At 38.4% G+C, this 21,220-nt stretch overlaps 1 long non-coding RNA gene across 1 annotated transcript in view; it reads right to left on the minus strand.

Annotated features, from left to right (window-relative positions):
- Nucleotides 1–5,525: 5,525 nt before the first annotated feature.
- LOC105508656 overlaps nucleotides 5,526–21,220 on the minus strand; it is a 51,027-nt gene continuing 35,332 nt past the window's right edge. The window contains exons 2-4 of the long non-coding RNA XR_001001308.1: nucleotides 14,764–14,911; nucleotides 6,571–6,649; nucleotides 5,526–5,664 (exon numbers count right to left, since the gene is read on the minus strand). This is a non-coding gene — a long non-coding RNA (uncharacterized LOC105508656). The remainder of the gene's footprint in view (nucleotides 5,665–6,570; nucleotides 6,650–14,763; nucleotides 14,912–21,220) is intronic.

Raw genomic sequence — 21,220 nt, forward strand, 5'->3', positions numbered from 1 at the left:
GTGATCTGCCTACCTCAGCCTCCTAAAGTGCTGGGATTTCAGGCATGAGCCAACACATCTGGCTCACTATCTTTTCCTTTTTCTTTTCTTTTTTTTTTTTTTGAGTTCAGTAATGCATATTAAGAATTTCTTAATAATGAATTTCTACTGTAAATGTAATTTTAAATGTTTATCTATTACTTCTCAGTTTTCAGAATTTACATGAGAACTTCCTCAACAAGGAAAATTTGAAATTAAAAACAATATCATTTACATTAGCATTCCCAGAATAAAATATTTAGGTATAAAACTAACAAAATACATAAAATACCTATATGAAAAAAACTCCAAAAAATCTGTTGAAAAAAATCAACTAAATGAATGGACTTCAGAATTAGTATAAAGCTGCAATAATCAGGACAGTGTGGTATTGGAGAAAGAACAAACAAATCAGTCAGTAGAACAGATTAGAGAGCCCAGAAAGAGACCCACATACACTCAACTGGTTTTTGACAAAGGAACAAAAGTAGTGCAATGGAAAGGGGATGGTCCATTCAAAAAAACAGTGCTGAAAAAAACGGACATTCATATGCAAAGAATGTGAATCTAGAGACAGAAGTTACACCCTTCCCAAAACATTAACTCAAAATGAATCACAACATTTGGGGCAGCAAATTTGTTCATGCAGCCCTTTCACTACCCATAACTTCTGCCATAGTCCAGACCCTCACAGTCCCTTAAAGGATCCCCACACCCAGTCACCACCCCAAAAACTGGAATGCTTGAAATATTGATTTTTAATGAGGCAAAAATTTTCATTTAAAAAATGAGCACTGGCAGGTGCCTGAAAGAACTTTAGATTATAAAGCACTTAAAATATATACCTATACGTGTATATATTAAAGCTTAAATGCACTAGTACCAAGAAACTTTAAGATACATTCAACAAGAACAAACTCAGGATAAGTTAAAAAAAAAAAAAAAGTGCAGTGTTCAAACAAACTTTACAAAGCACTTTTTACAAAATTTCTAATATTCTTAGAAGACATTTGAACATGAATGGCTTTATAGAGAAATTATCTTAAACACTAAAGAATTCCCTTTCATAGTAAAGCAAGTATTCCAATGTTTATACAAGTGTTATACTCTATTGATGTGATTTTATTTGTTTCTTTTAAAATATGATTACTTACATTAGCTCATGGCTAGCTTATTTGTTTTATGTTTACTAAGAAGATTTTCATTTTGGGGCCAGGTCCCGTGGCTCACACCTGTAATCTCAGCAATTTGGGAGGCTGAAGCAGGCGGATCACTTGAGGTCAGGAGTTCGAGACCAGCCTGACCAACATGGCAAAACCGTGTCTCTACTAAAAATACAAAAACTAGCCGGGCGTGGTGGCGGGCGCCTGTAATTCCAGCTACTTGGGAGAATCACTTGAATCCGGGAGGCGGAGGTTGCAGTGAGCTGAGATTGTGCCGCTGTATTCCATGTACTCCAGCCTGGGTGACAGAGGGGGACTGTCTGGAAAAAAAAAAAAAAAAAAAAGAAGTACCCTGTGAGTATCTGAATGACATGATTCTTAACATCTAGGCACACTTATTCATGAGCGCTAGACTTACGTAGGAAGCCATTATGCATTTTACTCCTTATAACTGTCACTGAGCAACTCCTGGTCTTATTGAAAGATTATTAGGTAAAGCACATTCGTTTATTCACACGGTTACTTAGTAAACTCCAGTATGACATTTACTTTGTGCCAAGTGCTGTCCTAAGCACTTTGCAATCTCAATTTATTTAAGAAGATTAAAGAAGTATAAGTATACACATTTAAAATATCAGCCCAATAACAATTAGGTGCATCTACCCTAGGAAAGACATTTATCAGTGGCTTTCATTTCCTGGTAATCTGTAATAATTTCACGTAGCAATCTGTAAATTACTGGTTTAAATCTGCTGCACATCCAGATTGCTGCGTAGTTGGTCTTCTTCCCTGCCATCTATTATAATTACAGCTGACACAGCCACGAGACACAACCTCCTTCGCATATGTTGTGCATCCAATTGCTGTGCTCCGTAGTAATCCAAACATATCATTAGCAACTCAACGGCACAGCTCAAAGCTCAACAAACAAAACAGCACTGTTGATTCCCCAATATAAGAAAATTTGATGTTGCAAGAATATTTGTTATGATTCTTCAAATTATAAGTTATTTTAGGGACATAATAATATTTCTACCAAATGGTAAGGCGAAAAGGGCGAAAGCTAGATTTAGATCATCCACATTCATAGAATAAAAGACTTAAACTGCAGCCAATTATATTTTATGAGATCCTACACATCTTTATTCTTATATTCTTGACTGTATGAAAGCAGTTTGGGAGTAATATACGAATCATTCCTTTAGATTATCTTCTCCTTAGTTTTTTTAGGTATGGATTTTTTCCCTGAGGTTTATATGCACAGAAAACCATCATCAAACCTATGTATGTATCTTTCACTAGTTTAAAAATGAAGAGCTGTGGTTTGTGGATTCACTACCTTAAATTTTCATTAAAAGAAAAAAAGAATGCTTTTTTTTCATTGCCAAAAGACTCACGATGAATGTGATGGAGAATGATGCTAAGTATTTTATTACCAATTTGTGTGTTTACTAGGCTTAAGTAAACTTACTTATCGTGAAAGTCTATTTTCCTAACAGATTGCCAGAATCCTGTTTTCTACTAGTCTTGAAAATTTACAGTTCCTATGAAAAGCTTTCAAGTAACATAGGAGAAATTAATGATCATTTCCTGTCTTTAACTGCTACTGGATTCCAAAACCAAGTTATTATTTATCACAATGCTAGCAATGACAAGCACTCAACAGATATTTTTAAATTAATGAATAGATAAAAGTATCAAAAAACTGTATATACAGAGCAATAGCTATGACATAGTTGCTTTTTATGTTATTAATTATCGTCTCAAATTTGTGCAAATTATAACTTCAGAGAGATCAATTATCTTCCTTGCCTAAGGTCGCAAATGTCGGGCCTGGACTTGCATTCCGGATATTTGTGAATCCATAGCCTTTCTTCCAGCCACCACACTGTATTCCCTACACGTCAGCCCATATCTTACTTTTCTCATGTGAAACTCCCAGTAAACTTTAACAGATTTGTAAAATAAAAGCCCTGGTAGACAAACGGGAGGACAAGTTCTATCTCAAGGCTTTCCCTCATACAGGGAAGTAGACGACTGTGGAAGTACGTGCATTTAAAACATTCTGAGGGCCGGGCACAGTGGCTCACACAGCACTTTGGGAGGCTGAAGCGGGTGGATCACGAGGTCAGGAGTTTGAGACCAGCCTGGCCAACATGGCAAAACCCTGTCTCTACTAAAAATACAAAAATTAGCTGGGCGTGGTGGTGTGCATCTGTAATAGCAGCTACTTGGAAGGCTGAGGCAGGAAAATCGCTTGAACCCCGGATGCGGAAGTTGCAATGAGCCAAGATCATGCCACTGCACTCCAGCCTGGGCAACAGAGTGAGACTCCATCTCAAAAAAAAAAAAAAAAAATTCTAAGAATCACATAGGGAAAACGAAGACAATGCAAGTGAGACCATCGGCACTAAGGCTGGGAAAAGGGGAGTGAGTCTCCTTTGTCAGAAACTGGAACATAGTCACAACTTTCCATGCATAGTGATGGCAGGACCAGGCTACTCTCAGCCTCAACCACCTTCTCCCGAGCCCCCCGCCCCGAGAAAGACACACATTCATGAAGAATGTGTGGGGACTGCCACAGGACCACGTTAAGAGCCCTGAACTTGGAGAGGTGAGGGTGAGAATGCAAACAAGATGAGGAGGTCGCTGAAGAGCAGACTCTGTGCAAGTCCCTTGCTCCTGGGTCCTCACATTAATTTGTGGAGTCACTGGGTGAGAACCCCGCCTGGTGATCAGAATCCTACACCAGGACAGGGTCAGAGCTCACTGGATGGAAAAGATACTCCACAAAGCAGTAGGCAGAGAAGCAAAATCAGAACATCTAGGAGGTGTTTGCTGCAAAATCTAAAATGGACATGAAATCTCCATGTTGGAAACCGATTTCTGGCCCGTGGATGAGAGATAAAAAGGGTCATTATTCCAAGAGTGCCCATGTGCCCTTGAATAAGTTTTGGATCACTGAATTGGTAATGTAACTTTACATCCATCAATACCAGATTAAAATGTAAAAGCGAGGTTTCTTCTTAACAGCTTGTGCAGAGAGGAGATCAAAGAATAAGTCGACCACTATAGATTTTGAAAATACTTGGCTTTTATTGTATTCTTTTGTTCAAAGCTGTGACAGAAGCTCCCAACGTTGGAATGATGAAAAGAGTCTACAGTATGAAGAACAAAGAATATGAACCCTGCTATATTTTTACTTTATTTTATTTATTTCTTTTCATAAATTTTTATTTTTTATTTTACTTTTCCATAAGTTATTGGGGTGCAGATGGTATTTGGTTAAATGAGTTAGCTCTTTAGTGGTGGTTTGTGAGATTTTGGTGCACCCATCACTCAAGCAGTATACACTGCACCCTAAGTGTAGTCTTTGATCCCGCACCTCCTTCCCATTCTTGTCCCCAAGTCCCCAGAGTCAATTGTATCGTTTTTATGCCTTTGGGTCAAAAAAATAGATTTACCGTTGGGGAAATATTTTTAAAACTATAGAAAGTTTCTATATTGTATTTTCAGTAACGTTCAAGAAAACATGAATTTGTGAATAAGAAAAATGTCAGTGGGCTGAGATAAAAGGACTTAACTGAGTAAGATTCAGCAAAATTAAAAACAGAGCTTGGTAAGAAATCAAAATTACAAGTAATGGTATTGAAATCAGCGTAAGAAGGATTAACAAGCAAAGCCACCAATTTAGCAAAGTATAAAAGTTCTGGTGATTACAAGCATGAGATGCAAGTCTAGAATAAAAAGCAGAGGACACTGATTAGAACACAGCCCATAAACAGGAGAAAGAACAGTCTAGAATCTGGGTCAGTTTTATTCCTAAAGAAAATTTTACAAAACATCGTAGAAATAACAAAGAGAGTTTCCTGGTATAAAGAGAATCTCTGTCTGTAGCTCAAAACGGGTCACTGATACTAAGAAACACTTATTTTAAATAGTCAACAACAACCCCAAGTAGTTCAAATAGCTAAACACCTTCCAGCAAAGTAGCTTTAATTCCAGCAACAATCTACAGCTTGAAAAGCAATCAGGACTAGAAAGCATCAATCATGACTAATAATGACGAGGAAACCATTGGAAGTCCCCTAAATTAGTCATCCTATTTTGTTTTCATCTCTGATTACACACACTGGCAAACAGAATGTCAATGTTCCTTGGAGTTGCCATGACTAAGTCGTTCAATGCTTTACCTATATTTTACTCACCAGAAAAATAACTGTAGGTGGTCCGGGTTCTATCTATATAGTTCTACAGCTCCCAGCGGGGCGGGGGCGGGTTCTTGTCAAGAACTCTGAAGGACCTGAGATTTTGCCATGCTCACAAGTTGATGAGTTAGCCTACCAGTTCCATGGTGCTGGCGGCTCCTGGGCAGGCATTCCGCACCATTGAGCAATCAGCGTCAGCTTCATGTTTGCAATGTCACAGCGTTGTGTGGTGCAGTGCAGTTGGGTGCTGCACGTGAAGTGGGTTTGCATCACTGCTGAAGAATAAGGCCAGAGATTGTGCATTAAGAAAAATGAAATTATTAATAAGAAGTTTTAGGAATTAATAAAAGTTAATGCAAAGGCATTAATCTATGCAAAAATGCAAATAAAACAATATAATAACAGACCCATTTATATTTCTTTCTACATTTAGAAAAGATGGAATATTTTGTGACTCTGCTAAGGTGAATCACTAACTTTTCAAAAAAAATAAAAAGGTAAAATTGGGATTTTATTTTACACAGTACACAAAAAACTGTAAGAAGTTGATTAAAGATACGGAGAATTGCAAGCTTAGAAGCCCCCACACTTACGCGGTGCAAGCAGAACTGTCCTGACATTTGTTCCAGATGCATAGATTATCTGCGTTACACAGTAGTCAGTAGACAAGTCAGCCCTCTGGCCTGGGCATGACCACGTCTTCTGTCTTTTAAGGTAAATCACTATACAAACATCCTTTGGAAGATATTCCAGACCAAAAGCTGCCGTGTAGGCAGAAATGCAAGAGACCCGTGGAAAGGTGTCTCACAACATTTGGAATTGTTGTTGAAGAAACATGTAAGATCACTGCCTTCCGAGCAACCCTGCACATTACAAATATTCCTTCTTTCCAGATTATTATTCTTCCCGCTGTCTGCTCACTGTCCCGCGGAGAAGCCGTCCTCCTGCAGAAGCATGTGAGCCTGCTCAGTGACTGACTGACTACACAGGACATCCAAGAGAATTTGTTCAGACTAATTATTAAATTTTAATTGGGAGTTCAGTAAAATTGGATAAGAGTGCAAAAACAATAGTGTCTCTACCCTCCATAAAAAGCCAGTTTAAATTGGTGGTTATCAAAACAAAGACTCCATTCACAATAAACTCAGAACCACCTAAGAAAATTCTCACAAAAGATATACATGACTTTTATGTTGGAAACTATGTATTTTATGGGGGATTAACATCAATTCTGAATATATTAGGAGACTTCTCCTGCATCTAGAAAAGAAAAAGAAAATATAATAAATGCTCCTCAAATTAATTCAAACATTCCAAGCAATTCTGTTTGAAAGTACAACTGATTATTTTTCAGGGACATAACAATAAAATTAATAGTCAATCTTCACAAGGAAGCATAAATGACCAAGAATATTTGGTACTAACTTGAAAATGAAGAATAAGGATAGAGACTGTACACTAAGAAAAATGAAATTATTAATAAAAAGTTTTAGGAATTAATAAAATTTAATGAAAGAAATATATGCAAAAAACAATAAAACAATACAAGAACAGACCCATTTATATTTCTTTTTACATCTAGAAAAGATGGAATAGCTTGTGACTCTGCTGAGATGAATCACTAACTCTTCAAAAAAATTGAAAGATAAAATTGGGTTTTTATTTTACACAGTACACAAAAAAACTGTAAGAAGGTGATTACAAATACATAGAAATAGTATAACTTAGATTTTTTTTGAAAATATAGAAACATTTAAAAGCTTTGATATAGATGGATTATTTTAAATAAGATACAATTTAAAGTTTAAGGAAAAATGGATAAATTTAACTCTACTGATTTACAACATCGGTAGGAAGGAACACCAAAAGTAAGTTGGGCCGGCCGCCGGGGCTCACACCTGTAACCCCAGCACTTTGGGAGGCCGAGGGCCGGGCGCGGGGGCTCACACCTGTAATCCCAGCACTTCGGGAGGCCGAGGTGAGTGGATTGCTTGAGGCCAGGAGTTTGAGACCAGTCTGGCCAACATGGCAAAACTCCATCTCTACTAAAAATACAAAACTTAACTGGGCATGGTGGCGGACACCTGTGGTCCCAGCTACTCAGGAGGCTGAGGCAGGGGAATCACTTGAACCTGACAGACAGAGGTTGCAATGAGCCGAGATGGCGCCATTGCACTCCAGCCTGGGCAACAGGGTGAGACTCAGTCTCGAAAAAAAAAAAAGTAATTCAGACAACAGTTACAGGATTTTATAAATTTCAATAGAATTGCATGAGAACATATCTTACCCTTCAGCAAAATGATATGCAATGAATTATGTAAAAAGATAAGAATCTCCTTAGGAGTCAGAAAAATGTAAATCAAAATGTCAACGACACATCATTTTAGACCCACCAAATGGGCAGAATATAAATTTTCCCTGAAAATACTAAATGCTGGCAATCATGTGAGGAGAGACTGTTTTTAGAAACTATTAATAGAATGTAACCTGTTACAACGTCTTTGGAAATCAACTTGGCAGTATTTAAAGATTTGAAGATGTACACTGTCAATGCACAGATTTCTATTTTCAGGTATGAGTCCTAAGTGACACATTGACATGGAGTCCTGAACAGTGATGTTTGTGGTAGCATTTGGTTTAGTCACCAGAAAACCCTAATATTTCACCAGATTGACAAAATGGATAACTAAATTGTGATTCATTCACAACGTTTAGTATTTTGGAACAGTTTCAATAAATAAATTAGCATACATAATTTCAGTTTGTAGAAATCACAAAAGCATCACGTTGAATATAGCAAAGTACAAAATTCTACATACACCATGAGGCCATTAGTGTAGAAATAAAACACCAATGTTCACATACAAAACAAACCTGGAGTACAAGATTGTGGACATAAACATGAGAATGACATGTCCCAGCTGTCAGATCAAACACATGTATGTAGGTGCAATCAGCCTCTAGTTGTATTGTGATGTTTTATTAACCTTATATTAAGAAAGAAATCTGAGAAAAAAATGTTGGAAACTGTCTAATCTGTGTGATGAACACATGGTTATTCACTACATAATATTCTACACTTTATAATTAAAATTGTGAAAATAACATGCTTTCACAGATTGAAAAACCATGAAAACATATATTAAGCTTTTACAATTCCATAGAGCATATATAATAATTTGCTTCATGTAATGACTCAGATAGAAAACAGGAAAGCAATTTGTCTCGTTTCTTGAAGAAGCGATGACTGATATAATGGATTAAATGGTATCTGCCCAGGCCTGGCACAGTGGCTCATGCCTGTAATCCCTGCACTTTGGGAGGCCAAGGCAGGCAGACCACGAAGTCAGGAGTTCAAGACCAGCCTGGCTAACACGGTGAAACCCTGTCTTTACTAAAAATACAAAAATCAGCTGGGCATGGTGGCAGACTCCTGTAATCCCAGCTACTCAAGAGGCTGAGACAGGAGAATCGCTTGAACCTGGGAGGTGGAAGTTGCAGTGAGCCAAGATCGCACCATTGAACTCCAGCCTGGGCAATAGAAGCAAAACTCTGTATCAAAAAAAAAAAAAAGGTATCTGCCCAAAATTCATGTCCAGCTGGAACCATAGAAGATAACCTTATTTGGAAACTGAGTATTTCCAGACATAATTATGTTAAGGACCCTTGAGAAGAGATAACTTGGATTTAGGATGGACAGCTAAATCCAATGACTGATGTCCCATAAGCAAAGAAAAGGGAGACGTGAGTCACACTGAAGGTGGTGTGAGAATGGAGGCAGAGGTCATGAGGGATGCCTCTAACAGCCAGGAAACAGCCAGGATTTCCCCCAGAGGCTGGGACAGACGCCTGAGCAGGTGCTGCTTCAGGGCTTCCAGAAGGAACCAATCCTCCTGACAACTTGATTTCAGACTTCTGGCCTCCCTGAAATGTGAAAGAATAAATTTCTGTTGTTTTAAAATACCCAGTTTGTGGTAATTTGTTACAGCAGCCCCAGCAAACTAATAAAATTGGGTATGCATTGAATTATGGGGGGGAAGAATACACATAAAATCCAAATATATTTTCTGTTTGCTTGGTATAATAAATGGTCCGTCACAACCACTGCTACTTTTAGAAATGCTGTCAATATATTTCTTTACTTCTTAAAATGGAAAGTCTGAATTTTAAGGATTTCCTTGAGTATACATATAACTCTAATATTATTCTAGATATCGAAGATGCATGCATCAGACGTGATGAGGTGAAGATTCTAGCTCCATCCCACCCCTCTGAATTTTAGTTTCCAGATTCATAAAATAATGCTGTTGATAGAGTTACCCTAGAGAGTTGTGGTCTAAAGTCATACAGCTGGTACTAGAAAAATTTAACCAAAATATTTACAATCCTCATGTCCATGTTGTCTTAGGCACGGCTGTCCAACGATGTTTCATTATGTTGCTCAGATGTCCCCCCAGGATGTTTAATAACCAAACACTGTGCTTATCCCTGGCTTCTCCACCTTTTCAAAATACTTCTCAGTCGGTCATTTAAAGATAGTTTCGAACTTCTGTAAATAGATCTTACCCTTTAAAAAAATTGCTAGCACTACTACTAATATTGTAACAAAGCCAAACACTTATAGAGTGTCCACTTGTGCTGTTTCGCAAATGTAATCTCAGTTAACTCCCTCAACAACTCTATGAGGCAATAGAGATAACAATGGTATTGGCTGTAAGTATTTTTGAAGATTAAGTGGTAGTGAGTATATAATATTCAGAGGAATGCCTAGTATACATCAAATGTAATATCCAGTAAATCTTAGCCCAGACTCATGATGCACTGAGATTGCCCAATGGTCGGTATAAGTGACTGAAGTGAGTAGCTCATTTGTAATTTATACTTGCTAGCTACCACACTAAGTTTTAAGAATCAGATTTCAAGTTCTAATGTAAGAATGGAGATTCGTGTGCACTTGCAAAGACAAGAGAAAGGCGACAGTATTCACAGGGATGTCCACTCCTGCCGCCTGTGCTTTGCAGATTAATATACCGTGCGGGAAATGGAACCTGCTGAGGTACTGCCTTGGGTGCAAATAGCCACAAATGTTTTCTGCCCCACTGGTGTGAAGAACATTGGGTGATATGGTTTGGCTATGTCCCCACCCAAATCTCATCTTGAATTGTACTCCCATAATTCCCACGTGTTATGAGAGGGTCCTGGTGGGAGATAACTGAATCACGGGCGCAGTTTACCCCCATACCGTCCTCATGGTAGTGAACAACTCTCATGAGATCTGTTGGTTTCATAAGGGGAAACCTGTTTGCTTGGCTCTCACTCTCTCTCTTTGCCTGCTGCCATCTATGTAAGATGTGACTTGCTCCTCCTTGCCTTCTGCCACGATTGTGAGGTTCCCCAGGCATGTGGAACTCTATATCCAAATAAACCTCTTTCTTTTGTAAATTGCCCAGTCTCAGGTATGTTTTTATCAGCGGCTTGAAAATAGGCTAATATATTGGGCATAACATGGTTTTTTTTTTTTGGAGTTTCTATTTTTTTAATTAATTTTAATTTCAATTCTGAGGTACACGTGCAGGAGGTGCAGGTTTGTTACATAGGTAAAGGTGTGCCATGGTGGTTTGCTGCACCTATCAACCTATCATCTAGGTATTACGTCCAGCATGCATTAGCTATTTTTCCTGATGCTCTCCCTTCCCCCACCTCATCCCCAGACAGGCCCCAGTGGGTGTTGTTACCCTCCCTGTGTCCATATGTTCTCATTGCTCAGCTCCTACTTATAAGTGAGAACATGCAGTGTTTGATTTAAGCTCTCTATTGCTTAATTCTGAGCATGTGTTACGGTTTTGCATGGGTCATGATTGCATTTTCCGTTTCTTGGGTCAAAATATCAGAGGGTTTTCCAAATGCAGAAACTGACAGAAAACTCTAGGACAGCCTGCTGTGGTTAGGAAGAAGAAGTTCCAAGAATTCACAGAGACAGAGAGTATTTTGCATAACAGATAGAAAAGGTTTTCACAGAAATAAATTGCTTAACACTTTCTAAACAATTTACAGAATGCATGATGGGGACTGAATAAAAAGGACCATGAAACTAAAACCAGACAGGTTTGCACAGCTCAAATCCAAAGAGCAGGGGCACCATGATCTTGCACTCCCAGTGGGGCCAGGACAGAGAACAGTCATTTCATCATATTGCTTAAGAGATGAGGCCAGTTACATAAAAAAGAAAACCTGAAGATAGCTACTGTTATCCAACGTAATAGGTTTTGGTGAACTCCTACTTTTACTATAATTTTTTGGTATACAAACCAGTAAAATGAACTACATACAGTCCTAATTACAAAATATCTATTCAACCTTTCTCCACAATTTCTTTTCCCTTCATGAAGTCCAACCAAACTTTATTCTAGCGATTGTCTTTATGTGCATACAAACCAGAAAATTCTACTAAATTTGACTTCTGCTACAGTGAAAATTCTGGTAGAGTCTGTGGAACTAGATTTAATGAAACTTATTGTATCCTTTTCATTTTGTATACAAATATTTTTGTAGAATTTTAGCTTTCAAAATCTTACTTTATCATGGCATGCTGCAAAGTAGATGATACTGAACAGTGAGCAAATTTTATTTACATTTACACAAAACATGCACACAGTGCCCCCCACAAGGCCATTGGCTAGCACTCCTGTACAATTTCTAAGACCTCGATAGGAGGGTATCTGAAAAGTTAACCTAAAAGATGGGGAAGAGGATAAGTAACTATTAGCTAATAAATAGGGAACATGTCAGTTTGTGGAGTTCGAAGTAAAGGAAAATATCTGTGCTGGCTGCTCTGGTCCCCAGATATAGCCTTAGACCCACAAGAGCTGTGAATCCTTAGAAATGACCCCCTACTGGAGAGAGCATAGTGGGAGACCTAGAATAGAATCTAGGTTGACTTAATTATGTGGAAAAATACAGGCAGGTGTTTCTTTCTCTGTTAAAGACACCATTTTTGCTTATTCATATAGTTAATCCTTTATGGCCTAAGGGAAACAATGTTAAGCCCTAGGCTAACAGGAAATAATTTATTTCTGTGATTTTATTAAAGTGTTGGAAAATAAACATTCTGAGAACTAGGGGAAAAGAAAAAAAATTGAGCTATTTAGATTTGAGTGGAAAACAGGAGTTAGCTTATAATTACTTCAAAATACATAGTCTGTTATATAACATACACTTACCAATTGTTCACTGTCTCACAATGAACTGAAGGACAGAAAAGAAAAATGAGATTTAGGTTAAGACTAGGAACAAACATCTTAAAGCGTGATTAAAAACAAAAAACAAAGTTTCCCAAAGGAACACACAAATTACTTTTCAAGGAGTATATTAGTCCGGTCTCACACTGCTATACAGTAATACCCGAGACTGGGTAATTTATAAAGAAAAGAGGTTTAATTCACTCATGGTTCTGCGGGTTGTACAGGAAGCATGGCTGGGGAAGCCTCAGGAAACTTGCAATCATGGCAGCCGGAGAAGGAGGCGGCACACTTTTAAACAACCAGATTTCCTGAGAACTCTATCATGGGACCAACACTAGTCAGATGGGGCCAAACCACTAGAAACTGCCCCCAAGATCCAATCACTTCCCACCAGGCCCCACCTCTCAACTTGGGGATTACCATTTAAAATGAGATTTGGTTGAGAACGCAGATCCAAACCATATCAAAGAGTATTTTACATAGAATAGTGTTTCCCTTGTCCAATATTTCTATACATTTGTCGGTGTGTTACACGTGTGAACATGTAACATACCACATAGTTTATCTCACAATAGCTGCCAAAAGAAGAGGCCAAAAGTTTGAAAATTTACGCTGAAACTATTTGCCATTAATTGTCACAACGAAACAAGCACAGATGTGCTAATCCCCACAGTCTCTGTGCAATCTTAGTTTCCTGAAACACAGTTTCTTCTCATTTGATTTTAAAACCTGTGTCTACAATTTCTGACAAATACGAACATGTTTATCTTACATGCGTTTACATTTGGATACATGCATTTAGATTATGACAGCTTAGCATTTTCTCTTGAATTATAAACAATTCCATGAATACACCACTCTTCTAAAATTAAACAAAATAATCTTGGCCTGTATTTTAGTTTGCTTGTCAGCTAATAAAAAGCAAATACAGGCTGGATGCAACGACTCACGCCTGTAATGGGGGGCTGAGGCAGGAGGATTGCTTGAGCCCAGGAGCTCCAGGCTACAGTGAGCTGTAATCACGCCACTGCACTCTATCCTGGGCAACAGGGTGAGACCCTGTCTCAGAAAGAAAAGTAAATACGTGCGGCACACACCTGTATAAAGTCACTGTACTCATTTTCTGTAGCTAGAACGTAGGATTTATACCTGCTTTTCTGACTTTAATAAACAAAAAAACTGCAGGAGATAAGATTATCCATTTCACCATTATTTTCTGCCTTTTTCTTAAAAGTCAGATCTCCTTTTACCTAAGCCAAGGTAAGTGAAGACTTCCTGCTAAACTCAGATGGCAGTTACTACCAGTGAGGCTCCCTGAGAATCTTACAACCTGGGGTAGAAATTTGCTGGTCTCAGTGTATTCATTTATATTTAAATAATGAGTTAATAGAAAAGCAAATTTAAACATGTTATGCAGCATATTGCATTACATTTAACAATACAAACCTTAGCAAATTATTACTAAGTAATTTCAACTGTAATCAAGCAAGATTCAAGGGATGAAATCATCAAACTTGATTGTTGTCTCTTCTGACCTCTTTAAAATTGTTCCGGGAAAGCCTGTTCTTTAATGACTCCCATCATTTCCAGGGAATAAATAAATCTCTTTTATATGTCCAGGGCGCTGTCTAAATGAAGATGTCGGATTATTAAACTCCCTTCATCATGACCCCAATTCCTGACTCTCAGGAGTGCAGTTGGAGCGAGCCTTGGAGGGTGCAGGTTTTCCCTCTCATTTTGCCCACTCTCCCCATTTTTCACGGCTTTGCTTTTCCTCCCTGCCTCACATCTGCAGGTTTTACCCCATCGTGACCTCTGGAAGGAGAGCTCACATGGAGTCTGCCCCTGTGCCGCTGAGTTCCTCAAAGACGGACCCTGTTCTTTCCTTCTCCTTACTTGGGCTCTTTCCTATCCTGCTGACAGTGGCAGGTGCCCAGTCTCTGTTGCTCACAACCTTCCCTGTTACTCTCTTCTCGCTGCCCCACAAACTCAGAAGAGTTCAGAGTGGGCTCCCATAATAATAATATGATTATGGGAGCCCATGATGGACTTTAATCATAGTATAATTTTGACTCTAGTGGCTGTATTTTTACTGAGCCATCAGCGTTGGTGGCAGGAAAGCCAGTCACTTACCTGTGTTTCTCAGGCATGACTCAGACTTCAGCAGATCCAGAAGTGGCATATCTGTCTCTGAGAGCTTCTTAAGTATCTCCTTCTTGAGGTGGATCTGCCTTTGACATCAGTAATAGTTTCATGATTTCACTTTCCTGACCCTTTGTACCTGAAACATGGAGGAGAGACTAGGTCAGAAGCAATCTTACATCTTTACAAATATTGCATGTCTGTATTTCTCAGCTGAAATAGAAACCAAAATAGTTCAATTTTAACATCCTAGTATATATAGTAAAAGTTGTGACTTCAGGGCACAAAAAGAGGAAATAAATCATTCATTTCTCTGAGTTATGACAAATATTTCTCAAATACAGTTTATTTGGGGAGAAGGAATCCAGGGAGAATGCTCCAATGAACTACTTCTGAAAGACCTTTAATGAACAGAAGAATTAAAATTAGTATGTGTTATCAATGCATTCGTTTTATTAAACATAATTTAAGATTGTTGGATTTTTTTTCAAAAATACCAAACATTAGGCATTGTTTCTCCAAAAACAGAAGTAAATTATGGTAACAGATAAAGAGTTCCATGATTTAGAGAGTAAGGGATAGGCAGAGAACTAGAAAGAAAACAAAATATCAGTAAAGAGAGTAATTAGATATTTTATGGAGAGGAAGCAACACAATGATGACTATTTGGTGCAGAAATACTGGAACAAGGTATGGGTAGAGGTTCTTACTTTGCAGAATAGACAGACTGATGATGGGTGATACCTTCACAGACGTTCTCAAAGCCCCCTCCCACTGCTGACCCCACATCGAGAAGCTCAGCCTCCACTTTTCTCAAACTCATCCTTCCCCTAACTCCTGCCACCACATCACTGTTCAAGACCCCGGCCTAGAAGAGCCTAGCTGACCCGTCACGGCTCTGCCTCACCCAGCTCTGAGAACGCAGCCATGTTGCAGCACACTACTTTCAAATCAGCATTCCTAAAACACATTTATTACAACGTGTCCTCTTATAAATTCATCAGTGCTCCTCGGCAAAATATTTCCGTAAAAATGCTCTACACGATCTTTCTCCACCCCTTATTTTCCACAATTATCTTCTCCGCCCCTACAGGCAGAGGCCACAAAAGACCAGCCCCGCATTTTACTAAACACAATTTTTATTTATCCAATCGCTGCAAAACAGTAACAACGATATTGACCCATGCATTCCACATAACAAAATCCAGTATGAGAACTACCTGGGGGCCCCTTTGCCTGGGCTCAGAACGTGGTACCCCCAATATACGGCATGTAAGAGATTAAGAAAATGCAGGAGCAAGGTCTGACCTTCCTTTGCCTTTCTCCCCAAAAGCAGGCCATAAAGGAATTTTCTGACCAATCTTGCCGGAAATACCCTCATTCCAGATGGGTCCTGCCCTATACCCAGAAGCCAGGGGCACTCTGAACACACAGGCCCTGCTAAAGTCACCCTAGTTTGTCCACACCCGTTTTCTCACGGTTGTCCTTTCTTCATTGAACCAAAGCATAAACATGTACAACTTTCCCTGGGTCTTGGGGTTTCGTTTCTAAAGGCTCCCATGTCATATAAAATTTTGATTAAATAAATGTGTTGGGCTTTTGGGTTTTTCTCTCATTGATCTGTCTTTTGTTGTGGGATGTCAGTATGAACCTTGCGGTGGGAAAGGGAAAGATTTCTTTCTCCCTTACACATATTAGCATTCAAATCTACTGCATTACCGGGTTTGCTTTTGAGGTCAAATTCAAGGACTACATCCTTCTTAAAACTGTCATTGATTCACACACTTCCCTGGTCAGAAGAAATTCCTCACTCCTCTACCCTCTCAATGCCTGTAAGGATCGCTTTTCTCTCTTCTTCAAACTCACTAGCACACAATTTGTGCATCTGGTTTTTTATTTACCAGATTTAAAAAATGTAACAGTAGTTCCTAAATAAATACTATTGGATTAAATGTGCTATTTGTACTGGTACCACGCACTAAAGTATTAGATTGATGCAAATGTACTTCTGTATTTTGCCACTGTAACTGCAAAAAACGCAATAATTTTTGCACCTACCTACTACTAAAGCATATGTTGTGAAGTGTGTGTGTGTGTGTGTGTGTGTAGTGTGTTGAGAAAAATTTAGCAAATTCCCTTAGTGATCTGTTTTTAATAGAAATTGGTTTTACACTCCCAATCCTACTGACTCCTGCTTCTAATCAAATCATAAAATGGAGACAGATTTGGTTTTTGGAAATTTTTCTTTCAAATATGTACTACTTCAAAATGAGAAGAAAAGATAACTCACAGTCATGTAGGAATGGCAGAACCTCTCAGCCTGCAGGCTGCTGCTTCCCACGCCTTGTGCTTTGCCTAATTCATACTGTATAAGCGCACAGTGATGAATATGTATTGTTCCTTGGTGAGCACAGGATGGTCCCACAGAGGAACACTGATTCTTGTTCTCTCATTTGCGCTGTGCTCTGGAAAGCATTTAACACATTCCACACCTTGGATTATATCCTTTTCCAAAAATAGCTTTAAAAAATACATTTTGCTGGAAGTATCCTACATTCTCTTTTTATATATAAAAAATAAAATAAAAATCTGCGCCTTTATGGTATTCTGCAGTATTTTATGTAGAACTTTGTACTGTTGTTTTCAACGTTCAAATAATGGGAGGAAATTTACACCTGGACTCCACAGTCTCCCATGACTTGTGGAGAAAGGATTTATAGCAAATCAATCTACGACCAGAAGATAGATGTGGGTACATTTTCCTCAATTCGAGAAGCAACATTAATCTACTGTCAGCGGCCATGGAAAAACAATGCAGAGAAAGATTGTGGAAGACAAAGCCAGAGGAGAACAGGAGCTGGAATCCTCTACCAAGGGCGGCAGCTCCGATGTGGGATTCATTAATGCAGTTAGAGAAAGACAATGCTTTGTTTTTAGTCTGGCATCCCCTGGTGAAGACAATTTTGTATGGGATTTAGCGTTGTCATCAGACTTCTTAAACCCTGCAGGGGAATTAATATGGTATTAGGGGACTCTTCTGCAGTTTTCGCCTCCAGTGTTGTTTTTTTAGGTGAGTTTCAGGCTCCTTCCATTCTAATGAAGGCATTAAGAATTCTCTTGGGAGTGTTGTAAGTTAGAACTGAAACTTATTCAAGTATTTTTCCCTGTAGCAGTTTGGGTGTACTACAGTCTCTAGCTTCCAGTCTTTGCTTGCTGAAATGAATGTTTCAACAGCTTCATGCCAGTCTGGTCAACACAAAACCCTAAGTTGTGTGTAATATTTTATGCCAGTGATCAGTCGCATGCAACACAAATAAGACTGTTAGGCTCATAAAGTTGTTCAGCTGACATATTTCAAAGGAACCTCTTCTAAAATAAAACCTTTCTTAAGGTTAAAAATGCATTTTTCATAGTACAGAAAAATAAACAATAACTCTGTGAATGCTGTTATTGTTGACTTTAAAAATCACACATTTTTGTCTTTGATTTTTATCATGCCCTTATTTGAATATGACAATATTTTCTTGATTAAATAGTCTTGGCACCCTTATCAAGCATCATTTGACCATGTATGTGAGGGTCTATTTCTGGGCTCTTTCTTCTCTCCCATTGGCCTATATGTCTATCTTTTTGTCAATAACCACAGTGTTTGATTACTGCAGCTCTGTAGTAAATTCTGAAAGAAGGAAGTGTGAGTTCTTCAACTATGTTCTTCTTTTTTAAAATTATTTTGAGCTGAGCACCGTGGCTTACACTGTGGGAGGCCAAATTGGGGAGATCACTTCAGCCTAGGAGTTCTAGGCCAGCCAGGGGAATAAAGCAAGACCTCATCCTTACAAAAAAAGAAAAAAAATGTTGACTATTCAGGATCCCCTAATACTTCACACAAATTTTAGGAAAATTCATTTCTATTTCTGCAAAAAAATGCTGTTGGGATTTGTACAGAGATTGCACTACATTTGATCTTTCTGGGTAGTACTGGCAGCCTGAACAATAGTCTTCAAATTCATGAAAATGATATTTTTTCCATTAATTGTGTGTCTTCTTTATTTCCTTTCAGCAGTATTTTGTAGTTGTGGCTGTGATATTTTTAGAAGTTGATTGACACTGATGAGATGCACGTGTTTTAAACTAAGAAGAAACTGGCTCAGTTGTGCTGTCACTAACATTTTAAGCCTTGGCTTTTTTTATTTACGGAGTTGATAATATGTTTTTTAAAGGATTATAAAAAAGATAAAATGAGATAGTTTCAACTAAGTACTTATCATACACAACTTGGCACACAAATAAATAAATTGTTGTTGTATAAGAATTGCTGATGCATTTGTTGTTGACACAAGCAATTGGAAGTTCAGTTATTTTGGTTACTAAAGCAACATTGAGCAAGATTAAGGGCAACTTTTTGTTTATTGTTTAGCTAGAGGATATACTAGCATAAATGTATCAAGCAACTTGAAATACAGTTTTATAACAATAATGAAAACATCAGTTTTTTAAAATTCTGACTGAAAGTAAAGAGATTAAAACACCAACGTATGTCACTGTGAATTCAAACAAGAACATGCACTTTCTTTAGGCCTATTTATCATAATTACTCAGGAAAGTTCAAGAGAATAAACAGTAAACATAGCTCTAAAGCAGAAGTTTCATTTACACATAATATTTTAGACAAAATCCAAATGAGAAACAATACAAGTTCCCTTTGTACTTGCAGCAAGTCAGGTAATCTCTTAGCGATCTATACTCTCCTTGATAATATTTTACAGATCATAGATTTAAATTTTTGTCATTTATTTATAGTCTACTACCATTCCATTATGTTTCCGTCTTGGAATCTCTAGAACCAATCTTTTAAGAGAACATGATTTCCTTAAGAAATGGTGAAAAGCAGTATGTAATATACTGTATGTCTTTGCTGATTGCATTGCAAATGAATAACATAGAGTTACACCGAAGAGGTTTTTGAAGAGACAATCCATGCAATTTTAACTGAAATAAATATCTCAGTGTTAATGAAAACAATATGCAGCTTGTTTGCTACATATTTCTAATAATACCCACTTCAGTAGTCTTGGCCGGATTGCAGATGTATACATACATTTCGTGTGTGTATTTTTAACATTGGTAAACTATTAAATTTATAAAGAAATGCCAGTCTGGTTTCCTATTATCAGTACAACAATGTAAAGTTTATATGTAATGGTCAAAATAGCCATTTGTTTCTTGTAAGGAAAAATGTGAAAATTAATTCTTAATATAAGTTTTCCCAATGACTTATATACAGATAAATAAAATTTATTTAAGATTTAAAATTAGCACTGCCCTCCTTGCTGCAGGATTTCCAGGCATCTGCTAGAAAAGAGTTTGGAAAGGGAAAATTGGGTGTTTTACCCTTGAAAATTGACAGAATTTAAGGGAAAAGGGAAATCAGGCATCCTGTTTTGGATTGAACTGTGTCCCTCAAAAAGACATGCTGAAGTCCTAAGTTCTGGTACCTGCGGACGTGACTTTATTTGGAAATAGGGTCTTTGCAGATGTAATCAAGTTAAGATGAGGTCATTCTGGAGTAGGCTGGGACTTAACTCTGATCACTGGTGTCCTTATGAGAAGAGATGCAGACAGCCAAATGGTGGGCTGTTCCTGCCTGCCAGCTATTCTTACCAAGGGCCCAGACTTAGAGCCATGTGGACCCTTCATCCCAGCCAACCTGCCATTGGAGGAGGGCTAGGAGATTCCTCCCACCTCCAGTGCCAAGTGGAACACCCAGGGCCCAGGATGATGTCATGAAGCAGTGACTTTAACCACGGCCCTCAGCCAGCAGTGGGCTGAGTAAGGATCCCCCAGAGGTGCCGATATCCAGCTCCCTGGACCTGAGACTGTGTTAATGACATAGGAGTTCAAAAGAAATTATTTAGGCAGGTAGTGAGGGTAAGAAAATCCTCTGTAAGGTTTTCCTGTTAATGAAAGGCAGCCTCCAAATCATTTCTTTTCTAACAAAAGCAGCCTGTAAAATCAAGCTGCAGACATGAATAAGCAAACTGGAAGCTTGCAGGGGTGAATGCCGGCAGCTACGCCAGTGGGCAAGGGGCTACCTGGGAGCTGGGCATGCTCTACATGGTGGCGCCATCTTCTTTGTCACGGAAGCAATGGGAAATCAATACACACTGTGATGGAAGAAGGTGCAACTCCTTGGAAATCTAAAACACATACAATGATAAAGGCTTTAAAACATCCATTAATTGTGTTTTTACTGCTTGTTGATACACTCTGGACTGAATTGTTCCTCTTTAAAATACATACATTGAAACTGTAATCCCCAGTCTGACTGGTTTTGGAGATTGGGCTTTTAGAGGATAATGAAGGTCAAAGAGGGTAGTAAGGGTGGAATCCTAATCCTGCAGACTTGGTGGCCTTATAAGAAGACAGAGAAAGACACTTTTCTCCCTCT

The sequence above is a fragment of the Colobus angolensis genome, unplaced genomic scaffold (assembly GCF_000951035.1).
Source record: "Colobus angolensis palliatus isolate OR3802 unplaced genomic scaffold, Cang.pa_1.0 Scaffold165, whole genome shotgun sequence".
NCBI lineage: Eukaryota > Metazoa > Chordata > Mammalia > Primates > Cercopithecidae > Colobus > Colobus angolensis.